Raw genomic sequence first — 18,551 nt, forward strand, 5'->3', positions numbered from 1 at the left:
TGAGAATACTTAAATCGAGGCTATAGAGAGTAACACAAACTATTTACGCTCATTATTATAAAATCACATCTAATAGAACAACAAAAATATGCCTTCTGGTGGATATTTATTACACATCACTAAAATTGGACGCTCAGGTAATTTGTAACTTCAGATGAATTCATTTTACTATTTTATCGTGCTACTAGTACAAAGATGTTCTTAGATTATTTGCTCGTATAGACACTTCACGTAAATAGGGGCTCATGCCAAATCTATGTTAGTGAACTTTACATTTGGCACTAGATAGTGTCTGCGCTGTTTGTTACGTTAAAAATATGCGGCGTCATGAACGAGTCATAGCGATTCTCAGTGTCTGAACAGGCTGGCCCAACTCCAGGATGTATGGCTGAATTGGACATTCTGCAGCAGCTATCGACTACGTCTATAACGGCCTCTTTTAATGACGAGTGATACAATCAAGCATACAGGTCGCCAGATGATTAACGACCATCGCAGTTCAAGAAATCTTGCAATGACAGAGGCATTACTGTCTCATATTTTTGGTCATATAATATATGAAGACCTTGACACACAGTTACCTATTAGGCACCCTTAATTTCCCATCAGCTACACGGTAACGCCAACTAAAACATTGAAGTTATAGCGAGAAAATGATAAATCGTCTAAATACCACATGTCTGTACAGAGCCCGTATGTCACCCAACTCCAGTTCACGGTGCAGTCACTAGTTAAATAACATAGTATATATTATAACACTTGTACAGTGACGCATTACACGACGTAATAAGGCGCATGATAACAAAACCATATTGAGGACCACGACTACCGCGACTCAAACATGCGAATTTTATGTGGGCGTTTGAATATAATTATAAATTGGCTTGATGTGCAGACACGCAATAGTTTATTTTTACTATTATAATGACGTGATTATTCTGTAAAATAATACATTTAATTAAAATACGCAAATCACGATATTTCGAGGCACGGACATAGATATTACAAGTACAGATAGCAGGATGGTTAAAGATAGTTTTATCTAACCCATATTTTGTAAAAAAAATCTGAGCAGCAAAGTGATTCATGAATCGTGGGAACAGTGGTAATAATTCAGCGACCAAACAGATGATCGCGGCGGACAAACTGATGTCATACTCAGCCGCGTGTGGAGCGTACGTAACGCCTGCTTAATGACATCACATTAGCGTTTATTTTCGTATTCGCTCTAGCCTTAAAATAATTATTTCGACTCGTAACATCTCGAGACGGTGTACAATTATCACATACGTGCAAACAATTCCGGGTGGGAGCAGTAATTTTGAACTCCCGGGCCAGAATAAACAAGGGTATATAATGGATAAGAGATTTGATAGTGAACTGTTAGCGTTGTTTAAGCTCTTTTATCAAAATGTTTACTTTTGATTTGTGTCAAGGTCAACAGTCTACGATATAAAAATATTGCAGTACAAGACGCTCCCTACTTCTACTATAGTGCCGGGAGTTTCAATTTACGTGTCAAAGGAAATTCTAATTGAATTGAAAGTTGCCATCAACTTAAAATGTCAGTAAGTGAAGGGATTTCTATAACAAAATTATATAACTAGCATTTATAAATGCACTAGCCCATTTCGTCCAATATAAATGGGGTTATACGTTTATCGCGGAAATTACAGCAAAGGTTAAATGCGCCATAGACACGCAAACACCATCTACCGGTGAAATAATTGCCTATTGATGAAAATATACTAAATGAATAATCCTATCTTTTGTTTTTTTACAATGTGCATAGGAAGTCTAGTGCATAGCATAGGACACATGGATATAAGTATGTAAACACACTTTATAATTACAATAAAATTAAGAATATTTTTTTTTTTATACAACTTAGAATGGCACACAGTCTGACGGTCAACCTGATGAAAAGTGGTAACCGTCGCCTATAGACACGAGCAGTACCATGGACATAACAGAGTATACATTATACAAACTCTTTATAATTTACTTCATCTTCCGCATTCTTGAGATATGCAGTCTCATTGTAATGCAGTTTACGTTATGGTTAATTGCACGGCTAATTTTTTTTTCTAATATGCAGGGGCAAAATTTAATATAAAAGATCACGTCATTTACACACATTAACAATCAATGTTCTAATAAATATAAATATGTTTACGCATATTAGTAAATTACAGGCACATCATCATCATAATCAAGCACTGATTTGAAAATTACCTGCATTTGCAAATAAAGGTGTACTGTGACGTAAAAGTTCTATAATGACAGCCATTCATAACTATGAGAACAACTATGAAATAAACTACTTGGACAGTGCATGCGTTGGAAATCGAAACAATACAGACAATCGCTGTTCTACTTAATATTCTAATCTTAGAAACTTCCGCGTGAACACTACATGATACACATCCAACATCTACCAACAATTTAATTACAGACCTAAAACATAACGTGTGGATAATTATACAAACATCAATTAAATGATAAAGTAACCCTTAACCCAAGTCGGAAGGTAAATATCCGAGGGAGGGATCTAGGGTAATATTATATTTAATGATTTCAGTTATTTGCAACGATACGATCTCGACAGCAAAGGTGCTAAGCAGGCGTCGTAAAATAAACGTTAAAACATTGACGTAAAAAGTTTTATAGCCACACACTTCAAGCAGTGAGTGATTACAGTCAAGATTTGGTTTTAAACTGAAATCCTCGTCTTGGTAATTGAATTAACCTGATTTATTTAGAGCCATCTATACTTATACTATAATATAAAAAGTCCTGAGTGACTACCACAGCAATATAAAACTGAAATTACTAAAATTACAATTACCAAATTTTGACAGCAGGTCCCTTTCATAACTTCCACAATAAGAAAGGATTTTTCAAAGATCGACCCTTTACAGTGTACATATATATTGACGGAAGTTTGTATGGACTTTCTTTTATAAATATAAAGTTAATTTCAGCATTTTTTTTAAATTAAACCCCTAAAAAGGAATGAAGTAAAAACTGAAAAGTATCTTTACGTTTTTTAAGTTTAAGATAAATTTTAAACAGTACTTAATAATCAAAAGACAATCTTAGTTATATTTTGTCTCAAAACAAACTTCTGTAATAAGAAAACTAAACAAAATCTATATTCGTCTGAAACCTTTAGGTTAATAAAATAATCTCCATTGGATTATTTATTTGTTTGTTTGTAACACTTTTTCGTAAAATCTTTCATTTCATTTATCTTAAATTATAGGATACAGAGTTCTTAAGAAAATGATGAGTAGAACTTATCCCACAAAAGGGATTTCTTTCAGACAACCTTTAATGAGTGTCTGATATAAATTAGAATTGGTGGGGACAAAAAAAACATAGCTAATTAAAAAAAATAGAAATATACTGGACAACATAACACATCTAAATGATAACTAATACTTCTAAAAGTATTATATTGTAATGCATAACACTTCTAATATTCTAAATAAAGAGGTACATAAATCTCATGCTTAAAATTTACAACTATAAGAATACCAATAAACAATATAAATATATACATGTAACACTTACAAATAAATACATAACCAAACATACATACATTCATACAAGAAAACTAAATTAGAGCATCTGTATAATAGGCCTAGAGTGCCTTAAGACGGTATTTTAGGGCATTTACCGAAGAGGACATTATCACATCCGTTGGTCCAGAGTTAGACACTCGTCAATAGAATAATAGGTCTGCGTATTATGTACATATATGTATACTATTTTTTAGACATGACGAACTTATTGAAGTATAATTTTTTTAACAATTTTATTATTTTAATGCAAGCGATTCGTGCGGTGTGCAGCCATTCATTAGTGACGTAATTAGTTGTTCTAATTATAAAATGCTAGTTATCTTATTGGGAAACCTTTACTGGGCAGAGATAGTTTCGCTCGCATAGATAAGATTTGTTCTATTTCCAGATAGTTTTCTAGAGCTACCGTACTCGTAGCAACCATAGAGAGGAGATTGCATGCTTCCACCATTTTTATGATCCATTATTTGTTATCTTCATATTTAAAACAAATAAAATATACTCCATGAAAATAAGAAATCAGAATAAGCAAGTGTTACAAATTGCGAGACAATAACATTAAACCTCTCCAATTAATTTTTTCCTTACTCACCGAACACGTATCATCGATAGTAAGTGAGATGATGATGAGGTGAATGGAGAATGCATAGAACAATCCAATTAATAATCCTTTCTAAAAATTTGTTCCAGTAGAATTATATTATACACAAAAGAAAGTTAAATATTGATATCTAAAAGTAGGGTAATCAAATTGCACCAGCATAAAAGTCCCTTTCGTTTCTATTAATACAATTTTTACATCGATAAAAAAAATACTTTGTTAGGTTCTTAAAATTCACCGCCAATACTTTTACACTCCGCAGCCAACCCATTATAATCTCATTAATACTTAGAATTGCACCAGTATAAAAGTCCCTTTTGTCTCTATTAATACAATTTTAATACAGATCGGACAAAAATCTAATTTGTTATATTGGTTCAAATAAAAAATAAAATAGTATTTTACACCCACAATCTATCATATAACCATTAATACTTAGTACTACAAGTAAACTATATCCCATATACAGAAATCGTCTATTTACATAATTTTATTACATGAGTAACATTATTTGCTTCGCAAATTCAAAGGGATTAATCGATACTGATCTCATTAAATGAATCTACTGACATCGAATGGAACTTTCATTAATTTCAATTCAGGACTTTAATTGGCATTTAGCGTCTAATACAGTTGCAACTATAGTCCGTTACAAATACACTTAATTGATAAACAAACGAATGACTGGCACAACTATAAGACAAGTACTGATGTCCAATAGTAATGTAATCAAAAACCGATTAATGGATGGAATGTTTCAATTTATTACTATTTAGAGGGTGTTTCTATGATAATTCTAACAAAACTTGTTTGCCTTTTCACCCAAATTTATTGAAACAGAATACATGTATTTTTACAGATGAATCGTAGCGGAAGCCTGTATAGTACGGGATTGGCGTAATTGTGTCACGTAATACGAGAATTTTGTAAGACTACGTCTGAAAATAATATATGCATTACAAAATTCTTTACGACACGTGTTCGAACAAACTGTAAATGAAAATTAAATAAAAATGGAACAAATATTAATTAAGCTCTACGAGTGAGGATGAAAGGTGTGTATCACACAATTTATGTTGTAATACGAGCATTCTGTACGAATACAAGGTTTCCTCAGGGTCGGCAACGCACGCATAATACCTCAGGTAATGCAGGTGTTCATAGGCTACGGTAACCACTTACCATCAGGTAAGCCGTATGCTTGTTTGCCACCTCAGTGGTATAAAAAAAAGAAAGAATATGTCTCAAACTACGTGCATTCGCGTAACTCATGCTCGAACACAATATTTGACGAAGAAAGAACAAGTAAAATTACTCGTAATATACTAAGTTGTAGTAATATGAAGGCGTTTACTCAGCAATTAGTGTGCTGCTACGCGGATTCTGTACCACTACGTTTCTTACTTTTCGACTTCATACATTCTGTATAAGTTCAGACGTCCTGCGACGATTGTTCATTTGATAAAAAAAAAAACATATATACGTGTTAGGATGATAGTAAGTACGAATGCGTGTACCACACAACACTCCCAGTGTTGTAGCCTCCAAAATATAACCTACTGCCAAATAGTACCTTGACATATCATTCTTGAGGTGGCATGTATGTAATGTGATCAAGATCGTGCTTTATTGGTAGTTTAAAAGTGTGCATACAAAAAATAAATAAAAACAATGAACGCATGGATCTTAAATTTTTATTTACTAGTAGAGTGATCATTTTTTAGTTGTTAATCCTGGCTTTGAACTTGGTCCTCAAGCTCAGGTCATCATAAAATTTATCAAATACTTCCTCGACGAGAATCTCAGATCAGATTTTTTTTTTTTAGATTAGGAACACCTTGTATTACCGTGCCGTTTACACGTTTACGTAATTACAGTACATTCTGACAAAAAAAACTAATTCAGAAGTTACTTTTAAGATTAGACCCAAATGCTTTATATGATAAGTAAAGTCAATGGTATAAAAATTATATATTATTTTAGCAGAAAAGTTATACATTCCATGCCTAGAGTGATATATGTAAATGGTTGTCCGTAATAAAACGTGTCCTGTTATATGTTTTGGGTATAGGTTTTTTATAGACGCACAGAAGCAGAGCTTCTGAATGTTTAATAACTCATACATACTTGGATCTCGGGGGAAAATTTTGTGTGAGGGCAAAGTTCAACTAAATGTTCGTTACTTTTTTGATATATGTCGGTTTATTTAAGTATCGAGAAGTCACTAGTGGTAAATACAATGGCACAATTTACTAAATAAATTTGGTATACGAATAGGTTATATCCTAACTTAGAAGGATATCCTTACTTATAGAATACTTTGTACAATGATTCATGAAGGTGAATCGCGCGATGCAACAAGTTTAGAAATAAAGTAAAAAATAAAATTAATACAAACCATGTCTGTGCTTGTATAGTATAAAAAAATATGAATTTTGTTAGAATTTAGTATGGTGAAACTTCGCAGCGGGTTCATTTAGTAAAAATACTTATTTGTACTATAATTTAAAATTGTGTTTCATAAAAAAAAAATACTTCAATTGTAGCAAAACCAGTTATTTTTATTTCAAAACTAAACTACTGAACCGATTTTGATAAAATTTCCATTACCAATCTGCAAGTCTATATAATCAGATAGAAAAAAAAATTCAAAACTGAATTATAACTGATGAACTTATGAGGTAACGCATAAACATAAAAAAAAAATACAACTGTATCGAGAACCTACTTCTTTTTGGAGTCGATTGATAACTCTCACTATAATATAACGTCCGAATTATCCACACAGAATATTAGGCTTATCCTGTCCTTATTATTTAAAATTGTAGCAAAATATATAAAAAAAAATACGAAATAACAAAATATTATTAATTGTGAACTACTGAAAATCTACCAACTGGTTGTACGATGTTTGAATCGTAGCCGTAGTATAACGTACTCACCAGGTTTGAACTACGACAGAGAAACGTGAATCAGAGAGAAACGCCTCTGTACTACGAACATCCAGAGCATTTTCATAACTATTTTACACAATAAAAATGCTTTATAAATTATGAACGGTAATAAAATAAAAGCAGCCGCAGTGTGTTTTCCTCGCGCTATGAAATCGTGATTGCCATCGCTATTCGATCTCTATTCCGGTGAGAAAATACGATCAAAGAAATTGCCAGAAGCGACAATAAAAGCGAGTGTGTAATTTTCGAAGATCTCAGAATACTCAATTAGGCTTGCAGACATGGATTAAAGAATTATAAAAGAAATACTTCGAATGAGAATAAATATATCTCATAACTAACCAGTAAGTGACGATTAATATGGTTATTAGTTAAAGGATAATAATAAGTGCAGACTGTATACAGTGTGTACAGTGTTGGAAGAAATCCTATAACGAAAAACTGGGAATAGTATACTGGAAACCCAGACCCGTGTCAGTCAATTCATGAAAATTAGTTTTCTAAAATGATCCAACCAAGAATTAATCCCTGGATCACATTTATCTACAGCAGTAGCTTATCATTATGCCATTGAGGCTGTCAGATATATTATATGTAACATAAGAATACTTTATTCTACAATATTATACTGATGATTCGCGACGTAATAAAGATTGTTTTTAGCGACGGACTGTCCCTTTAAAAAGGCGTGTATGTATCTCAGACATGTATTTTTTAGGGTGGGCAGGCCCCCCCACCACTTCTCCACCGAAATACGTATTCTGTTATTATTATGACTGGTTAGTAATATACGCAGTGACGGAGTAGAACACAATGTTATGACTCCTTTTCATTCACAGTATGTCGTAAAATATGACTGACACAACAAAGCACAATACCCCAATTCAAGAAAAACTCGAAGTACTAGCCCAAGCCGCCTAGACAGCATCTTTATACAGCGGCTACATCCTACTATTATATGAAAAGACACGTGTCCAGCAATGTGACATTAATGGATTATTAAGGAATAATCAACAAAAGAAGCTCAAAGTACACGAATAGGTATATATTGAGAGCATTTAATATGCATGGCAGTGTTCTAGTAATATAAATAAACAGTATAAGATATAAATATAAAATGAATAATACAAGTAAATATGCTTCAGTACACACATCTCATAAAGTTATAAAAATACAAAGTTGATACAAAAACATAACCATGATAAAAGCTCAGTAGAATAGTAAGAGGCTGAATTTTTAATTTTCAGAAAAAAAAAATTCTACTTTAGTGTAATCAAAACGGGTCATTTTATTGCCGCAGTAGTATTATGATAAACATCTTATAATTACGGTTTTCATAACGTAATCAACGTTAGTGCAGTTCCTGAGTACTAGTGACCAATATGCTTTTTATGACAAATGGAGGCTAACAAACTTATGGCTTATCTAAAAATAGATGTTAACCACAACCCATGAACATTGATACCACAACATTGAAAACAACATTAGTCTATAGTCTGCTTTATTTTCACTAGTAGGTAATAAATGATAGTGCAAGTCAGGTCGAGGGCTATCTGCCTGACTTAATGACTTAGTAAATTTATTACTTCGACTACCTCGAAAACTATTACAGTATGACTGTATGCCAGATTGAAACTTGGTCCTGCAAACTCCATCTTTACATCGCATCATTTGAGGTTCATGTAAAATGCGAAAAATTCTTTCACAATATTATAATCTAGTAATATTTTACATATAACAACTATTATAACTATGTAGCTCTTTAATGCCTAATTTGCTATCTTTTTTCATAAAACTGTATTTGGGTACCATTACCATACAGGCCAGAGAGCTTAATATAGGTTTTAAAGTTTTACTTTTTTAGCACTGGTATCGTGCTTAGTCAGACGATAATTCAACAACGAAAAGGAATGATAATCATACACTGTATTCTTACTTTACACATTGCAATTATATTCATATAATTACAAGTATAATTCATATAAGTACTTCAGTACCCCTATTAAATGCGTTAATATCCAATTGCAAAGATTTTCTAATAGAAAAAAGGTATTTTGTAAAAAAAAAACTCTCTGGCTTTCATTTGTTTACGGTTAGTAAACGATTGATTAGGCGACGCACAAAACATGACGTAACACCTCTTTTGTAGGTACTTAACAGTGCAGTATCTTGTTGGCTGTATAAGTACTGCCAAACGTGTCTATAAATTGACGCTATTTTTGATCGGGACGTCAATCTTTCATTGTCCAAGAATACACGTATGACAGAGAGATCATAAATAGATGCGACAATAGGTGGCATGCACAAACGTGAGCCCAGGTCTGAACCTATGCTGACAGGGAAAGGGGCCGCCGATCCCAAATAATGGGATAAAAGCAATGTCGAAGGATGAGCCATTAAATGAAAAATACAATACTATCTACTGCTTTGTAATTTACTATTATAAAAGATACATTATTTACTACTAAGTTCATGATGTTGCTCGCGTAGCAAATTTACTCTCCCATGAAAATAAATTATCTTAATGCAGGAAAAAATATCCCATATATTGAACGAGGTACAAAGTTATCGTTATAATATTAAAATTCATCAGAGATACAGTTTAATTAATTACAGTTATTTGTATGTATTTTAACTTAACTGCTATAATTTCAATATACATAATATATCAAGTATATTCAATATAATTAGTCTAAAGACCTCTCCTTAATTGTATCATCAATGTATATTTATTTGTAAATTAATAAATTTAATATCACATTATATTTTATGCCACAATGATCTTATGCGCTGTACGTAACTGTATACTTCATAGTTACATAAATCAATGTCTCATTCATACGAATGCAGTTCAATAAGTTTCACCTGTAATGTATATATAATTACAATACACATAAGTTACTATCACAAGCTTTTTATCATTATTAAATACAATATTGTAACGACGGATTGAATATGAGATAAACAATAATAACAAGTGCCACGCAACCATATCAATTACCTGGCTCTAAAACTAAGTATTAAACCGAAACCAGACAACGAACATCTGGGGCACGACCCAGAACACGCTGATCCAAATCAATTGAGAAATGCTCGATTCCTACGTTGACCTGTCGAAGAATAGAACCTTGATTAACGCAAAATGTATAAATTCTACATAAATATAAGAATACCCACAACAATTAAAACCTATAAAATATAACAATAGTTCTTCCTATTTTTTCTATGATAATATTTTTACAGAAGAGAGGAAGAGGTAAATTATAAATATAAAGTGTAATAGAAAAAGTAGAACAACGAGTAAAGATGCGACATCATGACATAAATGACGCGATATCTTCTGCAATGTCCATGCTCTTTTCAATAGACGATAGTTACTTTCTATCAGACGGAATTTAATTAGAAATTGCTAGCTAGGAAAGTTAGCAATTCCTAATTAAATTTTAATATTCAAACAAATAAATAAATTTTATGTACATCATGAAACTAAGAGAATACTCTAACATTGTTTTACAGCTTACTGAATGCATCTAATTCCGATCCAAGAATTTATCACATAAATTCTTTATGGCTGTAACGCTGAGAATAGACAAAGGCATTTCTAAATGTCAAACGTAGTTGAGGTGGTCCCATTTTCCTGGATGTAATTACTTTTAGACAGCGAGTGTATAAACTGACCTCTCGATCATAAATATATAAGACGATATAAATTTTATTTCAAATAACGACATGTCGTTTATCTCAAATATAATAATTTGAAGTGTAATTTACTAAATGAAATTTTACATACTTTTTATACAAATAACACTAGCTATTCATCCACGCCCACCGGTGATCCACTATCTCTATGGAAGTATTGAGAAATTGTTTTCAATTGTCACGTTATAATACAAAAAGACACTCGAATATTCAAATTTATAAACCCAGTAGCTTAGGCCGCGCGTTTATAAACCATTCTGTCTGTCAGTCAGGAAAGTCTTCTTATATAAACATTTCATATTTTTAAATATAATAACCAACAAATGCAGATTAAGACTGTATTGTAATTAATTTGAAGATTCAATCAATTAATAACAATTAAACAAAATAGGAATCCTCATTGGAATATTTTTATTTACTGACCAAATGTAAATGGAAAATATTGGAATAAATTATTTGTGAGATTATAAGACAAGGCCATTTTGGGACAAAGAAAATTATTACATCCATAAGATTATATAAAAGCTAACAACATACGCAATGATGAGACCTAAAAGGCTAAAGGTGGCGTCATACAGTAACCTTGTCAGAGTATCATTGTGTTTTGTCACTACAATATTTAATGTGATGACAAAGAATAGTCCGATGGATTTAAGCAGAAACATACTTACTATTCAATATATCTTTTATAAATATAGATCTTCTAGTTTCAAAATTACAGCTTATCATAACAATTATTAGTGGAACAGATTAAATTGACGATAAGGAGAAATATATTAATTAAGTAAAGTACATTTAAAAAAGGGCCCCTTTCGCTGCTTGGTAAGTAGTAGGGTCATTTATTTAATTTTACTAAATAGCTATTCTTTGGCAATGATTATACTATATTATTATTATCCTATACACTACGTTTTGTTTTACTGTGAAATGGGATAACTTTCAATCTCTCATTTCAAAAAAACGTTGACGTGATATTTTCATTGATTTTCCTTCCTATAAATCTAATTTATGAAATTCACGCAAAATGAACGTACTCTAATAATGATGATAATTACACGACATTTTCAATTTTAAAATCTCTAAGAACTATAAACAAATTCTTATATATTATAATAGGAGTCATATGATTTATATGAGTGACAGAAAAATAAGAGTAGGAGAATATAAAGATTATTTTTCAAATTAAACTGTGAAACAGTAGATAAAAATTTGTAAAAAATATATATTTTTTAAAGTTTTTAGCATTTTCAGATATATCTTATCGTATTCTGAACTAATTTCTCAGATAAGATTTAATCTACTTTGTCACGGAAAAAGAGGAATTAATGGCTATCAATAATTTACAGAGATATTCAAAAAAGTCTAATTTGGGTTAGCTAATAAGATCAAATATTCAATTAATTTAGGTGAAAATGGTGCATTATTTCTTCACTTTCCACGGGGTTTATGCAAGATTCTAACAATATATGTTGCACGTCATTTATGACATACCAAACTTAACAATGGGGTAACTAAGACTTGGTTTTGGTAGAAATTTAGTCGCTCTTTAATTCATTTCTATGATATACTACAAAGAGCTACCAGGGGTGTTGCAGTGTTACCAAGGCAGCAGTCACAGATAGAGCCAATTTAAAGAATTACTTTGAATGCTGTAAAAACTTGGTAACCAACTGATGGAAAATGGTAATCCTCCACTATAGATTAACTTTTATTACACTGAGTTTATGGGTCACACTACGTGTATTGTCTATATTAGGATTAAGATATTATTTCTATCATAGCTGTGATTATTGTTTCTGGCCCTTTTTACCGAAGTAACAATGCACGCTCTGTTCCTCTAACCTACCTAGAAAGTATTATTTCTTTTATGTCATTTTTTAAAGATCATAGTAAACAATTAATAAACAAATAAACCTGGGGAAAATTAAAAGTGCTCCCGCTTATAGAAATTGACTTCTATATGAATTGAAAACGCCAAGATCCGATTGTCAACGCTTCGAATGTCGTCGCGTCATACGAAACTTGAAGCACTGAATACCTGAATATTTAACCATGAACGGGATATGCGCAATTAGAATTGCTTGACCTAATTTATCGGCATCGACTAACAAGTAAACTAATTTGTAATCTATACTGCAAGTATGTATAATATATAGACCTATACAGCTTATTATGATGATAGAGTAAGAGAACAAAATGTCATCACTCATAAATAAATTACCAAGCTATCGTAAGAGACAACTACGAGAACAAAGTTTAATATATAAGAGAACAAAAAAAATTAAAGCACTATGTCAAGCTGTCCTCCATTTATAATAGTAGCTCCTTTTCTAACGAAGAGAAATCTGTGGACAGTAGTGAGCTGTACAAGTTGTTATGGTATAGTTATGGTATATAAAGTCACCGAAATAGTTGATATCGATCCCAATATTATTTCAGAGGTACGGTGTGAATTAGCACTATCTCCATTCATATACATGACTGCGTTACTAAATAAACTTTGGGCTTATAATAATAGTAAGTTTGAACAATAGACTACCCACTAATGTCCATGACTACAATATAGCCATTTCATTCTACGTTATCTTATCTTTGTTATTTGCAATTTGGGGTCAGGATAGTCCTTTGGCACTTCGACCCATCGGGATCTTTTGTTGTCCTTTACCTTTTCTACATATATGGATATTTTAGCAGCGTGATTTTTTCAGTTTTCATATAAGAACTGTAGTCACCCAATTCTTAAACAATTTCAAAAAATTTAAGGTGTTTTATTCAAGTGTATTGTTATATTAAAACAACTTTTCAATTGTCTAGTCATATATTATGTTGAAATTTCTTTATGACTAAAGTAATTGTTTTTTTTTTTTTTATTAGAAATAACAGTGAATCCTCGTTTTACCCAACCAAATATTTCCTGAAATGTTAAGCAGAAATTCTAGATTGAGGTCATCGTCCCAACTAATGGGAGATGACTCGACATGCATTTACGGTACGAGGTCGCAATATAAGAAATTTACATTCCCATTTATTGTTGTAACATTGAGCTATTACCAATAAACTAATAAAAGTAAGTACTTAATAGGTACTTAAAGCAACTTTAGTTATTTAGGTAACGTTCAAAAACCTTTCAATGTTGCTTTTATTTTATATGTATATTTCATATAACAATGACAAAGTAGCATGTCTACCTGTTAATTTTCATGTAAAGCTACGATTTATCAGCGATATGAGCTGGTTAGGTGCACGCTACGGTGGCTACGGCATTATTGGTTAGATTATACTTTATCTACGTACTGCTTATTAGTGTGATTAAATTAATATCACTATGTCTGGGGTACTATCAAAACATTATACCGAGTATAATGAAGTAGGCTTTACCGAAATTGAAGTTTCAACTAACAACTTCTCAATTTTCGAAACTATGGATGGAAATTAGATAGAAAAAGTTTTAAGTCTTCCCGGAACGTCATCTATTCCTGACATCTGAGATCTGACCCTAACAATATATATATCGAGACCATAAAATTCATACTAGATATCAACTGGAGACTATTGTATAGATTTAGCCCTTTTACCTTCCCTATTTATAGAGAAAACGGAACAAAAAAAAAATCGAGAGTATATTTTTACGTAATTACCTCGAATGTCTGATGTACATTGATCATGATTTAGCAAAGTGCCAGTACAAATACATAAACTTTTACAAAGATGTTCACACAACACTTAAAAGTAATTTATCCGCGTCAGCACGTCTCTATCCTTGTCATAATAAACTATTAACATCTCTATTTACTGGACATCGATCTCTCTTCATTAGACGAGGCGATAATTCTACTAAGTATTAGCATGCTGCGGCGGAGGATTAATATAGGAATTTATTTCAATTTTTCCTTCTATTGTACACCAGTACAAAGTTTAATTACTTGTTCCTTTATCTCTTACGACAACCTAAAACATAATATTCTTACACCGGTACCATAGAGTTCGTCCTCCTTACATACTGTACTTGTTTTGTTTGTTTATATACCAGTAGTTGGCACTGGGGTATAAATAATCAAAGCGTGTAAGTTAACTACCGCGGGGCATTAGCGAATCCGCGAAGAGTCACTTGCAGAAAAAAAAAAGTAATTACTCAATAATAATAATAGTCTAACTACTAATAGTCTCTATCTATTCAAATTCACTTGGATCGAACAGGGAACTTTGCAGTCTGTTGACTCGCCACTGTTCTTCCGGTCGGTTTACACCACTAACGTTCTAATCGTTTTACTAAAATATAATTAATATAAATAAGGCATTACACCTCTGATAATGGAAAAAGACCTTACACTTAGGTGATAGAAAGTAAATATTTTCTTCTCGTTAGTCTGTATCTGGCATTGTATCAACTAGAATTTCTCTTTATTTCAAAACTTTAACCTGGATTTGTTAATAGATGATCAACACTTTTCCTAATTTAAAAAATAATATTAGATACCACTGACTATATTATTCTTCTTCTATATAAGGTTCTTGAGTGGCAACCCAGTGGCAAATACAGTGTAGGATGACCCCCCTACTAGATAGAGTGACGACATCAAATACATTGCAGGGACTTAGTGGATGTAGGTAGCTCAGGACCGTTTTTTATGGGAGTCTATGGAGGAGACCTATGTTCAGCAGTAAACGGATAATGACTGAGATGATGGTGATGAATATATTATACAACGCCATCTAGTCCCAAAATAAGTGGAACTTATATGCTAGACAACTGATAGAAATACTTTTTTTAATACATATGTACATATTATACATAGAGAACACCTAGTATAAATAGTTCTACTCATAAATACAAGTCTTTATATCAAGCGGGGAACTAATCCGCGAGTATCGAAAAATATAGCTATGTGTTATGCCACTAAACCACCAAAGTCGGAAAATTAGTGCGCTTGAGCATTAATATAGGTACAACACACCTATAGATCTTCGTACAATGTTTATGCACGGCTGGTAACAATGGTTATATATTTCCACATGTCGATCAATTAACTTTCAATTTTATACAGTATGCAAATCCAATGACCGCGGTAATATGGTAATTAACATTGACCTAATACTGTTGCCAGGACTCATTGCATACTACTAATTTGCAACTTACACTTTTGTAATCGTAATTTGATAAAATGAGTAAATAAATTACGTATGATGATCAGGATCTAATGATAGAAGCATGAAGATAGCAATAAATTGAATCTTCAATTTAGGCTAATGCGATAAATCTTGATGAACCTGTATGTAAATAGTAACCCTGCTTGTACTATTGGTTTACGCTGAAAGGGTCCTTAAGATAGATGACAAGTCAGAGTTCAGTTGACTCATTATGAGAAATTAATCAAGAAATAACCATAATAATTTACTGAAAAAAAAAAAACTCTTATAGAGTACGTTTGTATTTTTCTATCACTACGAATGAATATGTCCCTAGTGCAATAAAGTATGTACATAGATATATAAATAAAATAGTTCCGAGGATGATCTTAGAAAATGATAACGCAGATGAATGGCCATAAGACCTTTATTTCATGATCTTTTTTAGACTAATATAACGTAATATTAATTCCTAAATCTCTTTTTTATTTTTTTGCAAGGCCGAATAGAAAAGTACCCGGCCTGACAAAGACCCATTCAATTTTTAAAATCCAACTATCCACATTAAATCTGTCCACATCAAATCATGAAGTAACGTGTGGTATATATAAATGTGATTTTATAAATTTATTTAGGTATCAAGCAATCCACCCTTATTGCCGTAAATAGAACAATTTTACCTCTATAAGAAGAGATTAACACCAAAGGTCGTCTATTATGGTATGGTCAGCACATTAAAGGATTCCGCTTTCTTATATTCATCTGTCAAATAATTGCAGAATTCAAGCGTAATAGAGAGCGTGTAAAAGAAACATCCCGCTCTAGAAGACCTTCGAGGGCCACTACTGATAAAAATATTAAAAAGGTACGGTTAGATTTAATCTGGTAATGACTGGAAATTAAAATTAGAATGATAGATTATATGCATTTCTTACAAACAAACTCAAAACATCATAATCAACAAACTAAATTTCAATAAGATATGAGCGAGGTTGCCCACGGCTGCTTTCAATCAAATAAGAAAGAACGCGATTAACTATTTCATACGACTGTTTGGAGTTATTTGAAGTCGATCCAAGTTATTTTTTGAATCGCTTTGTTACTATGGACGAAACATTAGTACACCGGAAACACAACTAGAGACAAAACAGTAGAGATAACCCGGTTCACTACCCTATGAAAATGCTAAGTCGATTTTGTCGGCAAATAAGGTGATGGCTTTAGTATTCTGTGATTCGAAGGATGTGATTATGATTTATTATCTTGAAAAAGGTCAGACCATAAACTCTAATTACTATTACACCTTACTACGTCTTTTACGTGAGGAAATAAAATAGAAGTAGTACTAGATACGCGCAGATGAAAGGCCCTGTTTCATTTTGTTAATGCCTATCTTCACAAATCTATACAATCAAAGACAAATTCACAACTGTGACTTTAAACTATTATCACAACCGCTTTATTCACGTAATATGGCACCATACGACATTATTCTGTTCCCTAAAAAAAAAGACTTGAGAGGTCAACAATTTTCGATAAACAAGGAGAACAGCAGTAGGCATATTTTTACTTTAAAGAAAAATTTAGAAAGAAAAATTAAAGATTTCATCAACAGTCTCAATGCTTTTGAAGTGTTGGTAACAGAAATGCATTGAATTTCATTCCATTTCAATCAGGTAATTACACAGAAAAATTATAATGAAAATTATATGTGTTGATAACTTGATTAGGCAAAGTATTTTTCAAGCCATCCTTGTAGTATGTTTTTATAGTTTATTTCACATTTCATATGTTGTAATTTATGGATCCATTCATAAAAAAAATCCCCTACTTTTTTAATGGTACTTATACCATTAATAGATACCAATAGATTAGAAGAAAAAAAAAAATATTTATAAGCAAGTAAAATACAAGTAATAGGTCATATATGTTTTAAACTGTGTCCTTGTTTTATAATTATAATATACATATATTTTCCTGACTTACAAGGCTATATAAACTGCATGTAACAACTTAGATCATGTTGTCTCTAAATATCAGCTGAAATTGTAGTCAAACATGTTCAAAATTCATAAACATGAACAAAATATGTAACTGAAATATCATTTGCAATGTTTTTTTTTTTTACCATTGATAAAGAAACATTTGTATTGACATTAGTAAAAAAAAACTAAAAAAAAACATTTAGAAAGTATAATTTTCAACTTCATAGCTTATATATATAAAAGCTTTATAGTAATATTTAATTATTATACTTTATTGCAAGTTTTTAGCTTTTATTAATAAATAAGTACATTTATTAAATTCACATTCAGGAAACTAGGTATGTAAATGTTCAATATAAAGTTTCAGACTATGCATGTATAGTTCATACATTGTCTGTGTTTAACTTGTGTTTCATTGCCTAGCCTTTATATATAGGTCTTCAGTAAAAACTTCAATACTATGTAATTATGAACTTTATTACAATTTAGAACTTTATAGTTCATTATGTTATATAGTTAATTATGGATCCATAATAGTACCATTCTCACTTATAAAAGTGTGATCCATAACATAAATTATATTTGCACTAACTTTTAC

General features: G+C 31.6%; 2 protein-coding genes across 2 annotated transcripts in view; both read right to left on the bottom strand.

The window, feature by feature from the left end:
• The window catches only part of LOC113520549 (neurocalcin homolog), a 133,930-nt gene that overhangs the window by 113,974 nt on the left and 1,405 nt on the right, over positions 1–18,551 (bottom strand). The window lies entirely within an intron of this gene.
• The window catches only part of LOC113520529 (neuronal calcium sensor 2), a 122,882-nt gene that overhangs the window by 103,115 nt on the left and 1,216 nt on the right, over positions 1–18,551 (bottom strand). The gene's annotated exons all lie outside the window — the stretch shown is intronic.

The sequence above is a fragment of the Galleria mellonella genome, unplaced genomic scaffold, assembly GCF_026898425.1.
Source record: "Galleria mellonella isolate WM207_F2 unplaced genomic scaffold, CSIRO_AGI_GalMel_v1 utg33, whole genome shotgun sequence".
Lineage (NCBI taxonomy): Eukaryota > Metazoa > Arthropoda > Insecta > Lepidoptera > Pyralidae > Galleria > Galleria mellonella.